This window comes from Cheilinus undulatus, linkage group 10 (assembly GCF_018320785.1).
Source record: "Cheilinus undulatus linkage group 10, ASM1832078v1, whole genome shotgun sequence".
In the NCBI taxonomy this organism is placed as follows: Eukaryota; Metazoa; Chordata; class Actinopteri; order Labriformes; family Labridae; genus Cheilinus; species Cheilinus undulatus.
Window position 1 is genome coordinate 37,430,738 of NC_054874.1, and position 16,445 is coordinate 37,447,182.

The following is a 16,445-nucleotide window of genomic DNA, read 5'->3' on the forward strand; positions in this document are numbered from 1 at the left end:
GCCTCCAGAGAGCTGCAATATTCTGTATTTGCTGAGAGAATGGAAACATTTCGCTCATGTTTGACTCTGAAACATCCTTCTTATGGGAGAAATGACTCCGACACAGCTTGGGGGCAAAGCTGGTTGTTCGCTTCAGTGTGCTCATTGTTGCTCTGGAGGCACTTAAAGATGCAGTGGATGAAACGGCTGTGAAGGTTTCAACTATGGAACATTGCTTTTTGTGCAGTGTGAATAATTATTCCTGCTCATAGTACACCTGATGAAAGTCTGACTGCATATAAAGAATAGCTACTTTTAAAAGTGAACTGAACTAACCCAAAGAAAAGACAATTATAATTATGACAAAGCTTTATAGAAACTATGAGGCAGAACTTAATTCAGAAACTCTGTTTACAGGTGATTGAACATACTTCCATCTTTTCAACTAAAAATTTTGGTTCATGAGGTGTTTGATATCCAGTGCCTTCAATAAAGTTTATACTTGCTTTCATACCATCTAGCATGTCTTAACACACCAATGAATCTGCACTAGGGATGAGGACCAAAACGAGGTTCTGTGTTTTTGTGAATACTCCAAAATTAACATTTAAGCAAAGCGATACTGCTATCCAGTCTCACAGGCTCTGTGACATAACGTCATTTTAAGATAAGACTGGTGTAAAAACATACATCAGTTCTTTCAAGGGGAACATAAACTAAAGTAACATTAATATTGTGCATCACATTAAACCAGAATGTGGTAACTTCAACTGTCGGCTTGAGGAAAAAAGCCTCTCCCTCTGAGTTGCATGCAATCATATCCGCTTGTGCTGGGAGTAACAGGCTCTTATATCCCTCTCTTCAGCAGCTTCAGAACAGTTTTCTTCTTCAGCTGCTCAGATAAATGCTAAAAAGTGTTCCAAAACGTTGTAGCAAGTCCTGTTTGTTAAAAATATTAATCCAGAGTAGAAATCCGGTGGAATCAACAGAATTAAAGTTAATTAGTAAACTAGCCAAGCTGAAAGACTGAAAAGCTGATGCATTCAGGTAACCTCAGGTAAATTAGATGACTGTATTCTATATGTTTAGAAGTGTTCAAATGTCACATAAAATGGGAAGATTTAGTTTTTGACAAGGAACCTTAATATATACAGTTGTGAATATGAAGAATGTGGTTATTTATTTGAGGGATGTAAAATAGATGTGACAGACTGAATCACAGCTTTTTAACTCCAGCACTACTCAGCTAAGACCACTCGAATGTAAATATTTGGCTCCATTTTGTTTTTCCAGCAAACTATAAAAAAGTATTGACAGGGACCAGGACCAATAAGAAGTATCAATAAGGGTATCAATATCAATAAAAATTAACGATCCACATCCCTAGTCTGCACATTTGTTCAATACCTACTGGTCGTCTTATGATTCCGAGCAATAGGGGGCACACCGATATACAGCACTTTCAGAAAGTATTCAGACCCCTTTCAGCTTTCATCAATTCTGTTATTTTGCAGCCTGATGCCACAGTAAAAAAAAAAAAAAAAAAAAAAAAAAAAAAAAGACATTTTTCTCACTAAATTACACTCAGTGCCCCATCATGACAAAGTGAAAACAAAAGTTTAGACATTTTTGAAAATTTATTAAAATAAAAGTGAAATATATCTTTGACTTAAGTATTCAGATTCTTTGCAAAATCACTTGAAATTTAGCTCAGGTTCCTCCCATTTCTCTTGATCTTTGCTGAGATATTTCTACACCTTAATTGGAGTCCACCTGTGGTAAATTAAATTGATTGGACATGATTTGGAAAGACACACACCTCTATAGAAGGCCTCAATGCTGATAATGCATTTCAGAGCATAAACCAAGCAATGAGGTCAAAAGAACTGCCTGCAGAGCTCAGAGACAGGATTGTTGTGAGGCACAGATGTGGGGAAAGAAAGCTGCAAATAAAATTCTGTTGCACGGAGTTTCCTTGAGCACAGTGACCTCCATAATTCTCAAATGGAAGAAGTTTGGCACAACCAGAACTCTTCCCAGTTGATATTTGGCTGAGTTTTTGTTGAAAGACATTTGCTGGTGTTTCGCTGGTTTCAAGTGCAAAACTCTGGCAGATAAAAATATGAGCAGTTAAAATGTGCCAAATACCAGGTAAGTAAAATAGTGAATAGGTATATATATTATTTATTGTGTTAGCTAGACGATATGTTGCGAAACCCCTTCAATATTTACCCAAAGTAATTTTACTAAGACCTTCTTTTTGTGCAGTGCTGGTTGTTATCTAGTCAGGCAGCAAGCACGTGGCTAATTTAGGAATGTGAATATTCATGAGATCAACAAGAATGATGTCAAACAAAGGTTTTCTCCAGGGGAGTTTAGACCTTCTGAAAGCTGCAGAAAGATTTTGGGCAGGAGAATTTTGAGTAAGATATCTTTAATTTCATTGAGGGTTTTAAGGTTAAATAAAATTAGTACTGTGGAAGAATTTTGAATAAGTCATCACTGCAGGTAATAAAGTAGCTGACGCAAAGGGAACTGCAGATAGCCTAGCAGCTTAGGCACCAGTGCAGCAGCTGGGAGGGGAAAGGCCGATGCCCAGCACAGTTGACTTTGATGATCGTGTAAATCTACTTCTGACCAGTTCTCTGATAAAGTTGAACTTTATTCAACACAGAATCACGTTGTGCAGAAAAGCATGGACCACTTGGCGAGGGCTCAGTCTCACTTCCCCAAGGCTGGGTGTTCATGTGCGGGGTGTTCTGGCAAAGTAGCAGCAGCAGTATGGGAAGCAAGGTTATAATAGCTTTGGATTTCTTATTTGTTTTAATTTTTTAATTTTTTTCACTTTCTGTGTTCAGTTACAGTTTAGTTTAAATTCATTTTTACTGCTGGTTTAGTAGTTTAGTTTTAATTTTTGAAAAAATGCTTTGTTTTAGTTTAGTTATTATTGCTACTCTAACCTATCATTTTATTTATCTAAAGGTGATGTTTGAATATAATTCCAGACATAAAACTACCACTGTGTTAAGTCTTAACCAATCAATTCAGGCCATTTTACACTCCCCAGACTTGGGTGTAGGTGCGTTTCAGTATGCTTGTGTCAAAGACTAAAACTAAGGGTATTTTTTGTCTCTATTTTTGTTTTATTTTAGTTAGTTTATAAGCACAGTTAGTTCTTTTTTTTTTTTTTGTAAAGCTTTTTTAAATTTCGTTTCAGTAAACTAAAATGATTTTTGAATTGAAGTTTTTGTTGTTTAGTTAGTTTTAGTTAACTATAACAACCTTGGTGGGAAGAGCCATCAGTGAGAAGAGTGGACACTTCACCTTCATTTGTGACTACTCCAAATAAACCACAGTGGTTGGATTCAGTGTCGGAGTGGAGGTTACATCATATGTACTAACATTGGACAACTGATGGTAAGACTTATTTTTCTTTTTAAGGTGGTGTCTAGTTAACAGAGCACTGGTTAGTTATTTGTTGGGAATATTTGTTAGGTTTTTCATTGGCTGTTGCCAGCTGCTAAGTTATGGTAGCAGCTAATGTGGTTATAGGCTAACTTGAAGCCAACAGTGCAAATGTGAAGCTGTCATGTGTTAAACATAGCTGAATGTATGTGTGCAAGTAAAAGACAAAGACAAACCAGAAAAGTAGATCACAGACCTCCACCATCAGCCCTATCTCCTAATAGTGAAGAATCCTTTAAAAAGATTCCTGGATCCAGACTGTGACCCGGATCACTCCCAAAATCTAATCAGTTCTTCCTTATGCCATTTCTTACATTTCCTGAAAATTTCATCAAAATCTGTCCAGAACTTTTTGAGTTATGTTGCTAACAAACAAACAAACAAACCCACCCGATCACATAACCTCCTTGGAGGTTATATAGGAGGGATTATATGGAGGGATAATAAGACGAATAAGTAAAAGTCTTTCTGCAGTCATTCCGCAGTCTGGTCAGGTCTACCAGGCTGCAATAACAGTCGCAATTAGTCAGGTTTACTGTCTTCTTAGTCTCTACTGTTTCAGGTTTGAAAAGAAAATTGTGTCCACAGCTTTAGCTTTAGCACAGATTTGAAGCTGGGTTTCTGATTTACATGTTCTGCTGCTGTTAAATGAAGCAAAACAATGTTAAAGCAAATGTCTGGTAGTTGTTCTAAAGGCCAAAATTCTTTAGGACAACAGTTCATTTTGGCCAGAGGCAAAAAAAGTCTAGTGGATCCCCTGGTTATGGGTATATACAGTGCTTAACAAATTTATTAGACCACCTGTCCTAATTGTCTCGGAGACCATCTAACATCATGAAGTGCTTTAATGCGGACTCTTTCATTTTCAGTGAGTTCTCCACATTTTACCATTTTGAACAGGAAAGAGGAATTTCAAACTGAATTCACATTTTTATACCCAAATTTGAGCCAGCTCACTGGGCTTCTCTGAGAAGTCAGAAATTAATCAAGCATAACATTCAACCACTAAAACTAATTTTTCTCTTCAGGAATGCAAGTAAATAACTATCATTTGACATATTAATCAAGAAATAATAATGTGCTTTACTATTTTTCCATTTTTTGTAAATCAGTACATTTGAAAATTCATGGATAACACTAAGAATTATATTTTAGCATTAAAAATATAATTTTGGTCAAAGAGCTTCTACATATTGGTGTGTTAACCCTTGCAGAAACATAAAAATGATTTTGGTAATTACCAATGTTGTTAATTTGGGGCAGCTGTGGCATAAACCTTACTCTGGGTGGTGGTCTAATAAATTTGTTAAGCTCTGTATATATATATATTTATATACACATATATATATAGTTTATTTGTTTGTTTGTTTGTTTGTGTTTTGAAATTTGACTTTTGTAGTGTGGGCCTACTGTGTATAAATGGCCTTCTTTGCTGTATGGGAAGATTACGTACTAAAGCTTAAAAAAAAAGAAGTTTATTGATAATGAGAGAAATCTTGAATACCTATCAGATCTAGCAGCTACAAGCCTCAACATAATTTATCAGCAAACAATCAAACATCAAGTGTTATTACCTGAAAGGTTTTAAGAGGGATAAATGTATTTATTTTGAATGTGGTATCTCTAGTTCCTCACATCAGTTTCTGACACTTTTTAACAAAAGTGTTCATCATGAATCTGATTATTCTATAGTGAAATGCTTAATTGTTGGAGAACTCTTTCCCCATGATGTTTCTTTTAAAGGTGAGCAGAGCATTGCTGTTATTTCACATTTTGAAGGTTCAGAAACACCCTTGAGTCTGCTCATTGTTGTCCCACTATTTAAACATGCAAAACTGAAGAGGAAAGGGTTAAACTTGTTGGTCTGTAGTGGATGGGAGTCATGATGGGTGACGAGCTGTGATGACAGCCTTCATTAGTCAGCAGGTCATTAAATTTGGAATAAGAGCAGAGGGGCTCCATTTTAATGGGGATGGATAATCCCTCTGGAAAAACAAAACTCTGTGAGAGAGAAAACCACACGTCCAGACAAACTATGAGAGAGTAGCATCAAACTATAGTTTAATACTTATTTAAGCAACTCCAATGATATTAATCAGTCGACTTAAATGTATGATACTGGTCAGTACAATCATGAGAGTGATGTGTTTAAGACTGGATCTTAGTGTGGGTGAAAGCTGTGGTAGAGGTCTTCTCTGTGTGATCCAAGCTCCAGTAAAGCGGCAATCCACATTTCTGACTGACTCTCTGCTCTCAGGTATAAGATTCACAGTGAACATTATTGATTTCCCAGTGCTAAGTGCAGAGCACACCTAAGGCCTTAGGCTAGTACTAACTGCATGACTGTGAAGTGTACTGCTTACAAAGAGCTTTATGAAAGCAGAAAAAGAAAAGGAAGAAAAAGCAGGAAGATAAGCCTGGGTAGTTTGCATGTTTGCTCTAATAGCTTCAAGGTGAAATGAAGTGAAGGTGTACACTTGGCTGCTTTTATGTCGTTTTCGAGCTTGGTAGTTGTTTCTTTTCAGTCATTAAAAATCGAAAGGTGCATTAATCATACATGAAACACAGGGAATGCAATGTGCAATGACTTACACCTACTGTCCACTTCATTAGGTATACCTGCTCAACAACCCTCTACTTACTGCTCAATTATAAAGTCTTTACATTCACTGATCACTTCATTAAGTTGAATATTTAATCTGGGCATCACATGGCTGAAAACCAACACATTTAAGCTCAAAAACACAGTCAAGATGAAACAATATGAAAGCCTGCCAGACCACCAACATGTTCAAAGTGAACTTAATCACCTCTCTAATGCTCAGTTTGAAGTTCAGCAGATCCTCTTCAGCATGTCTAGCCTAAATACATTGACTGCTGCCATGTGATTGGCTGATTAGATATTTGAGAGCAGTTGAGCAGGTGTACCTAATGCAATCATCAGTGAGTGTAAAGACCTAATGGTTGAGCAGTACGTAGTAAGTTGTTACCAACACAGCATACATTTGCAATAGAGTGTAGCCTGTACTTTTAGCAAAATGCTGACTTCAGCATACCAACATGCTCTGAAAAAGGATTTGACATATTTTCACAAGAAAATGTCTTTGTATGAGGTCAAACTCAGAACCTATTGGTCTACCTCTGCTGATAATACAGTGCCTACAAAAAAAGTGTTCATTTTCTTTTATGTTTTACCCCTTTATTCATTTTATAAATCAGTCATGGTCAATATAATTTGGATTTTGTTTTGACAAAAAAGGAAAATCTTTAATATCAAAGCGAAAACAGATTTCTACAAAGTAATGTCTAATATCTAATAGCAATGTCAGTTGAAACATGTAATGTTGAATAATTGATTGCATATACTCACCCTCTTTAAGCCAGTATTTAGTAGATGCCCCTTTGGCTGCAATCACAGCATTGAGTGTGTATGGGTAGGTCTCAATCAGGCTTACACGTCTGGACACTACAATTTTACTCCATTCTTCTTTGCAAAACTCCTCAAGCTCTGTCAGGTTTCATAGGGACTGGGCATGAACAGCCCTTCACAAGTTGGGCCACTAATTCTCTACTGGATTGAAGTCTGGGCTTTAACTCAGCCACTCCAGAACATTCATCTTGTTGTCTTTAAACCACTTCCACGTAGCTTTCGCTGCATGCTTGGGGTCATTGTCTTGCTCTCCCCAGATTAAGTTCTTTGGTAGACTGAATAAGACTGTCCTCCAAGATTTTCCTGTATATATTTGCATGCCTTTTAACCTCTCTCTTTACAAGCTTTCTAGGGCCAGCTGTCAGGAAGCATCCCTACAGGATGATGCTGCCACCACTGTGCTTCACAGTGGGGATGGTGTGTTTGTAGTGATGTGCAATGTACGGTGTCAGCCAAACATAGCGTCTTGACTGATGGCCAAAAAATACCATTTTGTTCTCATCAGACAAAATAACTTTCTTCCACATGACCCCATGGAGGCATAGGAGACATGCCTTTTTGGTGCCTCAAGTTGAGCTTTAATATGAGTTTTCTTCAACAGTGGCTTTCTCCCATAAAGCTTTGACTGGTGAAGAACCTAGCCAGCAGTTGTTGTATGCAGAGTCTCTCCCATCTCAGCTGCTGAAGCTTGTAACTCCTTCAGAGTTGTCATAGGTATGTCTTCGTGGCAACTCTCACTAGTCTCCTTCTTGCACGGTCACTCAGTTTGTAAAGGACGGCCTGATCTAGGCAGATTTGCACATGTGCCATATCCCTTCCATCTCCTGATAATGGATTTGACTGAGACCCATGGTATGTTAAGAGCCTTGGGAAGTTGTTTTTATCCATCCCCAATATATACTTTTCAATAACCTTTTCTCTGAGTTGTTTGGAGTGTTCTTTTGTCTTTATGATGTAATGGTAGCCAAGAATACTCATTAATCAGTGACTGGACTTTACAGACGCAGGTGTCTTCATACTAGTCACCTGAGACACATTCACTGTAGTCAGGTGATCCCAGTTCAGTAATTGTGAGAACATTAGCACCAATTGCCTTGACCTTTGTTGAATTAGGTCATTCACTTTAACAAGGGTGAATATTTATGTAGTCACTTATTTTACTTTACATATTTTTGTTTAATTGGCATTACTTTTTAGAAATCTTTTCAATTTGACATTAAAGTTGTAAACAATTTTTTAAAAGAAGCCAAATTATATCGACTAGCTACTACTGGAAGCTATACTCTGCTCTGTTTATTTACATCAAGGCAGAAGAGCCACAGAAGAAGACACATAAGCTATGCTGCAGCCAGTCTATGCCTTCAGCTGAACAAGTGGTGGAACAATGGGTTACAGTTTGAGCACAAAATCTGACTTACAATGTGGGCCAACATTTTAAATATTCATACTTCTTTGAATGGACTAGCAGGGGCGGCAATGTTTAATGCTTTTATTGGCTATTAGTGCACATCGCAAGATTACTGTCTGATGATTGATGTGAGAAACAGAGTGAAGATGAAGGACTTCAAAGAGCAGATGAATAACTACACTTGCATGCAGATCCTATTTTATGGAGACAAATAAAGGCTATTGTATGGTTCCAGGATTGAAGTGCTCCTCCTGCTCTTCTTCTTGTCTTTTTTCTCTCTATACAGACTCTTTTACAACCAAATGCTGCTGTGAAGTTAGTCAAATCAAACAATATAATTTTAACAGATCAGACTGCTTAAATTTACAGTCTTCATTTAAGGCAGAGCACAACTATTAAAGTATTTACTCAGAGGCAGTAAATTGTTAGGAATTTGGAATATGCTTTATTTGCTCTGAGAAGGACTTAAATGTGTGCACCACATTTATGGAAATAAACCCAACAGAAATTGAGACATCTTATTTAAAAGCACAGATGTGAACCTTGTGGTGCTACAGAAAAATCCTGTTGATCAAAGACCCTGAGCTACATCTTAAAACACGACTGTCTGTTCCAATTTAGATCAAGGAGAAGCTGCACTGATGAGAAATTGTTGAGTTCAATACAACCAAGTTTTATCCTGGCTGTTTGATCATGTCATGATGTGGATTACATACGCATCACACTGCATACAGAAGAAGAAAAATCATAAACAAATACCAGCACAGAGAGCACTGAAATAGTGTGACACACCAAAGCATTCTCTTGTTTTAAAATGATTTTTCAGTGAAAATATCATGTCAGTATTCTTAAGAACAAGGCAACAAATCACTGCAGTATTTTCTGTCTGACCTTGACAGAGTGAATCACTGCAACTCCTCTGTACCAAGCAAAGTGACAACTTTTTATCTGATTCCACACAGAGAGGGAAAAAGACCAAGTTTATCCACATGGCACTGGGTTTTGATATTATAAACTCTCTTGTGGGTATCTTCACTGACAGAAGGAAACACAGTTATTTACTGCCATTCAAAAGGAGACTCGGTACATGTATACAACCATTGTGTCTCATACATAAAAGAGCGCTGCTGCCATTTTACATTCTGCTCCCTGTCACTGCTGTACCTTTTTGGAGAAAGGCAGAATTCTGGCGAAATGGCTGCATCTGTCACCTCCTTCAAAGGCTCTTCATGCATCTTGTCACACCTTTCCCATCCCTCATTGTGAAGGGAGCACTGGCTGGCAGGTCTCCATTGACCTGTACCTGAGCTGTGATAATTGGGCCATTAAGATCTCAAAAAGACACCCAGCATGTGGGAGAGATAAAGTCTAACAGTCTGCCAAGAGAGAGGACTTCCAACTCCTTGGCATCATTTGTAAAGATATTTGCTACGTCATGAAATATGTGTGCAAACATCCTACTGATTCTACATGTGATATGTTATTTATAAAGTACTGAATGAACTCTGGTGTGGCAGTACAACACAAAATGGGTAATCAAAAACGCACTTTTATTTACTGTTCAGTGAATACAAATGTTCATGATCATTGTAAAAAATTGGCAAGAAATAGAAGTAATTTAACTTCGGGGAAATGTACAGCTTATACCTGAACACAGCATAAAACTGGCAACACCACAGCTCACAGCAGCAGAGAGGCCAGCAGCTCCACTGTAGCCTCTGTGTTCTAACAGTTGTACAAAATGTAATGGAGCAAAGAAACAAAAAACTACAACAAAAAAGATGTGCAAAATGCCTATAATGACTTGTAAAATTAACACAATGAAACTGAAATGGTTGTATTGTGACCAAAAACTTACAGAAGGCAGAAAAAGATCACAGCTACATGCAAAACAACAGCTGTGTTTCCATTACATAAAATCTAGACAGCGCAATAAAAAGCTGGTTATGGAAACACCTGAATTTCGAAAAACCTCTCAAATGTCGCTAAAATGTTTTTACACTCTAATGAGGAGGTTTTTCCAGATATTTCCATATAGAAATATATTGCAAAAGTGCAATGGAAACACTTTTTCCACATTTACAAGTCACAGGACGTAACATATGGTGACCCATGACCAGATCACTCTGAGATAACATGGCACATGTGGACAAATAGATTCAAGAAGACTAAACTTTGTTAAACTTAATTTTCTCTTTTACATGTGATCTCAATTAAACTCAGTTTGTAAAAATGACTCATGCTTTCAATGCTGTTTAACACATTAATTTATATTTTTTATGATTCCCTCTGATTGGCTGTATTCATTAGAAATACCTGTAACAATGCTTGCTAACGAAGTATCTGCCTTTTATTTCCACACCTTCTAGATTTTTCCTCATCACTGAAAGAAACAGAGAATGGGCACATATTTAACTACAAATGTAAGTCAGGCAGTCAAACTTATTTTCAGTAAGTACTCTTTTCACTCATGGTGCAAAAGGGTTGACCATCAAAAACAACAATAATCCATCAGAAAGATGAACAAAGGAATCCCAGCAGTGATCTCTGTACAACATTCAACATCTAAACTCACCTGAGGCCTGTGCGACAAAGCTGGATTTTCTCTTAATGAGATAATTTCAGGATTAACCCTTTACCTACTGAGTTTAAAAATGGCAATTTGGACATATTTTGTTGTTATGGCTGTAAAATAGTCAGGAAACGCCCTAAGTCTGAGAGCTTTGGCCCCTTTTCCCAGGAGTACTTCAGCTTGACTTTTCAACATCTGGTTAATGATTATTGCTTATTATATGGAATTATCAGCAGTTTAAAAGAAGAAAAACAAGAAAAATGGATTTGTTTTTCATGGCTTTTATGGGAAGAAATTTTGTTATTGGTCATGAAGTTTTGATTTGACATTTGAGATGTGAACCTATACATGTTTAGAACAATCACCAGTCATTTTTGGAGTCTAGGACTCTTGGGTGTACAAAAGAGAACTATATATGTTCTTCACATACCTCAGTTCAGAAGATGCATCCTCCAAATCCCTGTCCTCCTCTATGAACCGTAGCGGCTGTTTTACCGTTCTTGACGGTCTTCCCCGACATTATAAATGTGCGTAATAAAACACAGACAGGCACAAATGCCGCTATCTAACGCTATTTTTTGAAAACAAAACACCACTCTCGCTCGCTCTCCTTTTACTCTCTCCCTTCTCACTCATCTTCTGTCAAAGCTGCCGTTTTTCGCAGTGCTGTTCGACATTACTATAATATATATACCACATATCATATATTGCCGGAAAGCACAGATTCTCAGCTCTCTGGTAGCATTGGAATTTTTTTAATTGAGCAAACTTTTGAGGAGTTATGGTGTTGAGAATCCGTGTAGCTGTCTCTCCAAACTTCTGGTGTATTGTTATGAATGCCCATGTTTTATGGTTGTGAGTGCCGTAATGAACCATATATGTGCGCATGCCCACATATCTCAGCTTTCCAACACCGTTGGAATTTTTCAAATCAGATAAATTTTGACAGAGTTATGGTAATAATACTCCAGACATATAAAACAGATCATCCCCGCTCCCTCCGTAAGTAAAGGGTTAACCCTGGATTTTCTGTACGATGACCCTGGTTCACTTCTTATTGGGATAAATCACCGCAGTAACTTCTGGATATGAGATCAGCGAGTATAAAAGCACTACCTCCTGACCAATCTGTTCTCTTGGAAAATGGCCTGCCCATTCTGAGAAGATCCTGTAGACCTTGGTGCACAGGTCGTGAGAAGAGCGCTTAAGAGAAAAAGAATATTTAGGGGTAGATGCAGTCCTTTCCATTATTATCATCAGATGGACTGCGCTACATTTGTCAACTGATGGAGCCATATGTTACAAATGTAAGGCATCGTAGTCAGGTGCTCACCGTACAACAGACTTTGTGCATTGCGCTGAAGCTTTTTGCCACAGGTAGTTTAATTCATTAAGCAAATTTTAAAACATAAGTGGTTGTACTCATTTAGACTTTCCTTATAAATATGCCTATGGTGTCTTGTAATCCCATGTGGGATGGGTCGTAAGAGGAGACATGAAATTCATTCATTCATTCATTCATAGGTACTTATATGCACGCTGTTGGCGACGCTGAAAACCTCAGCAAGGACACATGCTGCATTGCTATACGCAAAGTGGTGAGGCCTCTGACAGAGCTACTTAATGTATTTGTGGTTGTCCCCGGCCCCTGCCCATACTTTCATTCAAAGAGGGGTTTAATGCGATAGCAGGTAAGATAATATAGGCTATGTAAAATACAAATAATGTACACCTTATGATGTAGGCTTACTGAGCTGAATGCAGCACGCCCCTTTCACAGGGTTCCCTAGAGTAATCAGCACCATAGATTGTACCCACATCCCCATCTGTGGAAGTCTGGGGGGAAATGAGGCGGACTATGTGAATAACATTCAGGTAGTTCACATAATGCAGAAAAATTTGCAATGCACAAACATTTCATATTCAGTTAGTTCATTATCAATATGTCTTGTCTCAATTTCCATAATTTTTATCATAATCATTATGTCACTCCCAGATCCTCAGGGAGTCTGCACTGTCGCAGAAACTTGAGCACGGTATGACAACTGTACATTTAATATTTTAATCGTGTTCATAAACAGTATTTTGTGTTACTAATCAAGGCCATTCCTTTTAATCTTTGATCTTCACTTGTTCTCAAGTCCTTTTTGCTCCACTAGAGTTGCATTTGAAATAATGGGGTTAATAATAATGTTCACACATGGCATAACTGCAGAAACATAGATGAATGGAATGCACAACTACTCATGCCGTCACGGTGAGGAATTGATATTACAACACAAAATTCACTGAGGAAGCTCTGGCCCAAACATCTGTGCCGTAATAAAGTGAAACTGAGTGATCAGAGTGCTGTCTGTTTATATTGTCCGATGAATTAATATTGTATAATCTGACGAATTTATGCATTAATAAGTGCGCAATTTTCTGCCAGCATTCCTTCCTGGCTTTTGCTGCAGCAACAGTGTTGCTTCTGGCCTGGATGATTGCTTTAAACTCCTCATATTTAAAAAAAAAAAAGGTCTGTTCCTCCATTGAGAAATACGCTGCTCTGCAGAGTTTCTCCATGTTTGTGATTGGTCAGATGCTGCAAACACCACCCCTTTAATGTGAGCGCGCACTGATCCAGATTGGAAAACCCTGGGTGCAGTTACCAAGTTGATAACCAGCTTTGTCATACAGCTGATCTGGATTGTGAATGTCTTGATAAGTTAATCCAGCTAGTGGAGAGATATCCCGGGCTTGTTAATCCAGCTTCATCGTACAGGACTCTGATCACATTTAAACATATCTAAACACATATAAACACTTTGCCCCAGGGCATCATGGGAAAATTCTGCCTACATATCCCCAGATTTGTTTCCCACCAGTCTCATCTATCATCCATAATGACCATGTCTTCAGTTAGCATTCTTCACTCATCTGAAATACCCACAATGCATCACATGGGGCATTTATTCATGGATAATGTAGTTTTTTTGTAGATTTGAAACAGAATGAAACTGAGTAAAGGTAACAAAGTCAGGCTTAGTCATATGGATAAACTTTGGAAGATTGGCTTACATTGCCTAAATTATTCTTGTTTGTGAAAAAAATTACGTGATACATGACAGCATATGTGCAGTTAAAAGCAAGTGACAATATGTTCTGTCATATCAAAAAGATGCAAGGCAAAACAAAAACAAAAAAACAATAATAAACATGACTACAAAATAAATTAAGACTACAAAGAAAGACAAGAAAGACAATGTAGAAAATTACCATAAAATGACTGAGAAGCCAAAACTAGTAGATCCTAGAAAAAGGTGCACAAACAACTTTGAAGCTCAGTAAAACAACCACAAAGAGATTCCTGACAACCTTACAGAGACCTAAAGTGAGCCTGACAAGGTGTAAACCCAACAGAAAAGACACAAAATGACCCAAGGAGGACACTGGGCAACTTCAAAGGGTGTCAAATGACCACTTAAACATAAATGACTTCAAAGAGAAGAAAATATCTCAAAAGGACATTAAAATACAATTACCTGTCAAAAACATGCACACAAAGACAAAGAGCAGCATCAAAGAAAGAAAGAAAGAAAGAAAGAAAGGCGTCTGTAGGACCTTTAAACTGTTTGCTGTTTCAGGATCCTGTTGTCTTGTAATTTCCCTGTGGGCATGCGTAAACTCATCAGAAAAAAAGAAAAACTGGAAGTTAGCATCAGACTGCACTCAAGCAAACAAACACATCTGGCCAGTCTGGCAGGGATTTCACCGCAGACCAATGAGAAAACATGGAGATAATTTGGACCAGAAATCGATTGCAACTGCCAACACCAGTAGGTCTCTGAGTCGTGATAAGGTTTCTCTCTGCTTCATTAAGTAACTCCACTCTGGTGTCCTTCTCAGATCAAACTCAAATACTCATCAGCAGACTGTATTAAGTGCTTGTATGAGAAAATCAAATACAGCACACATAGAGGCTAGATGTGAAAATAAGAAACGGAATACACTGAACAAAATGCAGCTATTCTTTGTCAGCAATGAACAGAGTCAGTGGATTGTATCTCAACAAATCAAAAGAAATCATCAAGCATGGACACAAAGACTGCACTAAGCCTGGATTCACACTGCATATTCACATTATTACATCTCTTCTTTGCATAAGAAGTATCTATCTGCTCAAATAGACACACACTGCTGACCCCTCAGCTTTCATTGTGAGAATTAGAATAAATATTCTTGTTCATTAAAACCACTTTGGATATGTTACTTTTTCTTACAGGGATATAAGGAACCTGTGAGTATGCTTACATGATCACATTAGTCTGATACTAATCTAACCATAGAAAGTATGATCGGACAGATTTGTTTGTCAGTGTCATGAGGTGAATCCATCTTGCACAGCCAGGGACGATTTTAGAATCAAAATTTAGGGGTGCTCAGCTACTAAACACACATTCAGTACACCTCTGATGTCACTGAGCATCATTTATCAAATCAACAATGCAGACATTTAAATGGAATGTGCTGCGGTTCCTCATTATTATCATATTACCACCATCATCATTGTTTGACATGTTAAACTGCCCCCCACAGATCAGCACCTGCCTGATCACATCAGCATAGCTCTTAAAACCCTTCCTGTGGTGAAAGTGAAGAAACAGGCCATTGTCTGCATTATTGCAGACAAATTTGAGGAAAAAATAGTTATGTCAGTACTTTAGTCCTTATTTTTTTGCAACTTTTTTGCTCTACTATATTTAATAGTGAAACAGATCTGTTCTAATTTTTACTTGACACTCATCTGAAAAAATATGCTATTCTTTCCACATTCAGGTTGATAGTGCAAAATAAAACTGATGAAATCAAGGTGTGTTTACAAAATTTAGGGAAGCACCACATAAAATTGCCTACATATGGCGCTCACAACAAAAAAACAAACAAAAAAAAGTTGAGAGAATTAAAAATTTTGAGGCAACAAACTTCAGCAAAATTACAAGTTGGCAATTAAACTTAACCTGTTAATTTATCTCCTGAATTAGCTTAACTTTCAGTTCTAATTTTGGAAATACATTTTTCAGTAATCATTACTTGTACATATATCTTGGATTAATTTAGTTTAACTACACTGTGGAAACTTGCCTACACTTTAAAGTTTTGTCTGTTCCAACTCAAACCAGCATGTTTAGGTAGTCTCCATAGAACTTTGTGTTCTAAATCTGACTACAAGTGACAGTGACTGAAGGGTGCACACTGACCCAGGAAATGCTCTTCTGTCATGCTCAGTATACCATCCATTGTGTGTTGTGCTTGTTATCCACACACAGAACTCCCCTAACTGAGTCAGTAACTTCACAAGTAACAAGTAACAGTAACTTTTGGTGCAAAAGTGTCTAGAACCCAAAGGCATTCTGGGAAAAATCTGCTGATGAAGGGATGACTGTTGACTGATGACTGTTAAATATAAAAAATCTATCTATCTATCTATCTATCTATCTATCTATCTATCTATCTATCTATCTATCTATCTACAGTTGCAAGAAAAAAATTGTGAATCCTTTGGGATTTCTTGGATTTCTCATAAATTGGTCATAAAATGTGTTCTGATC